A 4,673-nucleotide genomic window follows, 5' to 3' on the forward strand; every position below is an offset into this window, starting at 1 on the left:
GACCTTGTGCAGGTTTGGATCTGCCTGAATTTCAGCATCTTCCAAAATATGTGAATATCCTCCAAATCTCATATGTTCTGGTAGTAAACTTGTTTATATTCACAAAGCAATAAAAAAGGGAAGAATAAAAACCAGTGCTATCTAGGAGTGAGTTTGATAGTATACAATTACAAAACTAATTATAATAATAATTAATAATGCTTCTCTCCAAAGTGTAGAGTTATTAGTGATTTAAAAATGCACTACATGGAAAATAAAGGCTTATCAAAAGTAGGTTGCTACTTAAATACCACATTCATGTCACTAGAAACTTTTTGTTGTTGTTGTTTGTTATAACTAATTATAAAAGAGACATACTTTTAACCAGTAATTCATTTTTTTAATGTTTCAGTGTTTTCAAGAGATTCTGATTACTTCTGTTGAAATTAAAACTAACTTATGATAGCATAATTTTGTATTTTTGAGTTTCCTTTAATAATGGAGCATAAGTGTCCTCAATGGAGTTTTAATCAAAGTCCTGATCGTACTTTAATCGAAGACAATGAGAAGCCAACAAAATTATTTGACTCCTAGGTCCAATACACTTAAAGTCAAATCTTCTATTTTTATCTGAGAAGTCGTCAATGCTCTGTGTCTGTAGTTTCTGGCAAGGTCATAAAAATAAAGTAAAGCAGTGATTATTTGTGAGCATTACATTGCATCTCCAAAACCAGCATCTGGGTTGAGATCAGCAAAAAGCAGTCACTACAAGCTAACTGCTTGGAAGGATTTAGGGGCCTCGCTGCTGCTTTAGGTGATAGGGCCTGATTCTGGGATTTCACAAAACTCAAGTTTAATAGCTTCTGCACCCTGCCTGTGCTTAAATTTGTTCAGTGCCCACAATTTTGCATTAAAAGTTCCCTAAGTGCTTACATTTTTGCTTGTGCACCCCATTCCCACAGCAGGTATCTGGATATGCAAGCTTCAGAGCAATACACAAACTGGGGAAGGCTAGACATTCCTCTGTTTAACTCGCCAAATCCAGCTGTGTTCAGGAGGGATGAAGGGAGCCCCAATTCAGGATACCTTTCAACCCAGTGGCTATGGCATTTACCTAAGAGTTAGCTGATCACTGTTCACGTTTCTTCTTCCCTTTAGGCAAAGTAGGGACTTGAACCAGGATTTCCCACAGCCCAGTGATTATCCCTAGATTTGTGAATCTAGGGAAAGCTACTTTGGGATAGTTACTTATATTGTTACTGACATGCTCTCTTCAGATCAATCTTCCTCTTCCCCGTCTCTTTGTTGTAGTCTATAAGTTCAGGTATTTGCTAAATTAGGGCAATAAAGTAATGAGCCTGAGGGTCTTAGGCCTGTAAGACAATAGCTTAACGAAAGGAGGCATCAGATCCATTTATAAGCAGTTAACCAGTAAGTGACCCTAGATCACAAGCTATCATGAGATAGCCATGACCCAGTTTCACAAGATATCCTAAGATAGAATGCTGTGTGAAGTAAGTGTGCTAAAACTGCTGATACTCAGGAAATATATGCTGTGATGTACCAGTTAAAGCTGTTGAGAGTATTCTGAAGATTTTGCAGACATAAGGTGTTAGCAGTTGTCTGACTGTGAAAATGCTATGGTAACTAATGCACCTTTATGCTAATGACCCTGAGGCAAATGGACTAGTAACCTATGGGAGAAGGGCACCCCACCATTGGTAGTGTGATGATTTACAGATAAGGAAAGGGGATGAAACCCATATTGTTAAAAAAGTTATCTCCCAGCCCGCATGCTTTGGGAGTTGCCAGGAAGATGACCACTGTTGGTAGTGATGAGGAAAATGACGATGAGTTGGAAGATAATGAGAACTTCGGGTTGTTTTACAGGGAATTGTGTATGTATATATACGCTCAGATAGAGATGCTCATTCTGCTTTATCTACCATTTGTAACTTTGATAAACATGTTAATAAAATTATTACAGGCGCAGAGAGTTTTCTTAAGTGTGAGTGTTAAACTCTGTATGTTTGGAGCAAAATGCAGGACAATATAGCACTTTAAAGACTAACAAGATGGTTTATTAGATGATGAGCTTTCGTGGGCCAGACCCACTTCCTCAGATCAAATAGTGGAAGAAAGTAGTCACAACCATATATACCAAAGGATAGAATTTAAAAAAATGAACAAATATGAAAAGGACAAATCACATTGCAGAACAGAAGGGGGATGCGGGGGGGTGGGAAGGGGGAGGAAGGAAGGTAAGTGTCTGTGAATTGCTGATATTAAAGGTAGGGAGAGTGGGATGTTTGTGAGTTAATGGTATTACAGGTGATAATTGGGGAAACTGTCTTGGTAATGGGTGAGAAAGTTCAAAGACTTGTTAAGTCCCTGTTGGTAAGTGTCGAATTTTAACATGAATGACAGTTCAGAGGATTCCCTTTCAAGTGCAGATGTAAAAGGTCTTTGTAGCAGAATGCAGGTGGCTAAGTCATTTAGAGAGTGTCCTTTCTGGTTAAAGTGGCAAGAAACTGTTTTCTCTTTGTGATCTTGTCTGATATCTGTTTTGTGGGCATTAATCCTTTGGCGAAGTGTCTGAGATGTTTGTCCAATGTACATAGCAGACGGACACTTTCGGCACATGATAGCATAGATTATATTTCTGGATGCGCAGGAATATGTGTTCTTGATCTTATAGCTCACTTGGTTAGGTCCAATAATGGTATCAGCAGAATGAATATGTGGACAAAGCTGGCAACGGGGTTTGTTGCAAGGGAAGGTACCAGGGTTGGTATTAGTGTGGTATGTCCTGTGGTGGTTGGTAAGAATCATCTTGAGGTTAGGTGGTTGTCTATAGGAGACTATGGGTCTGTCTCCCAGAGCCTCTTTGAGTATGGCTCAAACATTATACTGTCCAACACATTATCAATAAACTACAGCCTATATTGGAACAGGATACCATACTCAAAGAGGCTCTGGGAGACAGACCCATAGTCTCCTATAGACAACCACCTAACCTCAAGATGATTCTTACCAACCACCACAGGACATACCACACTAATACCAACCCTGGTACCTTCCCTTGCAACAAACCCCGTTGCCAGCTTTGTCCACATATTCATTCTGCTGATACCATTATTGGACCTAACCAAGTGAGCTATAAGATCAAGAACACATATTCCTGCGCATCCAGAAATATAATCTATGCTATCATGTGCCGAAAGTGTCCGTCTGCTATGTACATTGGACAAACATCTCAGACACTTCGCCAAAGGATTAATGCCCACAAAACAGATATCAGACAAGATCACAAAGAGAAAACAGTTTCTTGCCACTTTAACCAGAAAGGACACTCTCTAAATGACTTAGCCACCTGCATTCTGCTACAAAGACCTTTTACATCTGCACTTGAAAGGGAATCCTCTGAACTGTCATTCATGTTAAAATTCGACACTTACCAACAGGGACTTAACAAGTCTTTGAACTTTCTCACCCATTACCAAGACAGTTTCCCCAATTATCACCTGTAATACCATTAACTCACAAACATCCCACTCTCCCTACCTTTAATATCAGCAATTCACAGACACTTACCTTCCTTCCTCCCCCTTCCCACCCCCCCGCATCCCCCTTCTGTTCTGCAATGTGATTTGTCCTTTTCATATTTGTTCATTTTTTTAAATTCTATCCTTTGGTATATATGGTTGTGACTACTTTCTTCCACTATTTGATCTGAGGAAGTGGGTCTGGCCCACGAAAGCTCATCATCTAATAAACCATCTTGTTAGTCTTTAAAGTGCTATATTGTCCTGCATTTTGCTTCAACTACCCCAGACTAACACGGCTACATTTCTATCACTATTCTGTATGTTTGGGTCCCCGGTTGGACAGCTGGATCTTGGGACAAGTGTTTACCAAACCTTAGGGTTATTTGGAAATTCATTAAGCAATAGATCAGGCAACAATGTGCTTCCTCTGTATTTCGAATTATAAATAAAGTAGATCACGATTGTTGGTTCATTCATTACAGAAGTGACAGAATAGATGTATGTGGCGAGTCAGCTGGATAAGTACAAGGTTGGCGATAGTTGAAATCACATAAGAAAGTATGGTAGGGATCCTGACAACCTTAAACAGTGAGGTGAGAGGCACCACCAGTTGCCAGTCACTCAGATTGTTGAAACCCCGTGCTGCCAAGACAGACAGAGATGGGCTGAGTTCTTCTGTTAATGATGAGCTGCCCTGAAGGGAAAGGCAGCCCATAAAAGCCCCTTACGCTTGTTATTTATTCATCCCAAAATTGTCTTGACTCTTTTGCCCAATAGCATCACACTGGGAAGTCAGTCAGCTGATTACCCACACATTCCCCAAATCTTTTTCAGAGTTACTGCCTCCCATTCTGTAATTATCCCTACGTTCCTTTTCCTAGATGCACACATTTACATTTAGCTGATTTAAAACACATAGATTACTATGATTATACATACACTACTATGTGTTTGCTGTGATTAAAGTAGGATGTCAGATTACTGATGCATGGGGTTGATTTGTGCATCTTTGGAAGGGTAAGGGTGATGCAAATGATACAAACGTTCCCTATTAAGGCGCAAAGTAAATGCAAATACAGGAAAGGAGCAACATGGCTGTCAGAAGGAAAGGTTTACTATACAAACAACAATATGCAATTAGACTGA

Source organism: Pelodiscus sinensis, chromosome 6, assembly GCF_052426305.1.
Source record: "Pelodiscus sinensis isolate ZL-2025 chromosome 6, ASM5242630v1, whole genome shotgun sequence".
Taxonomy (NCBI): Eukaryota; Metazoa; Chordata; order Testudines; family Trionychidae; genus Pelodiscus; species Pelodiscus sinensis.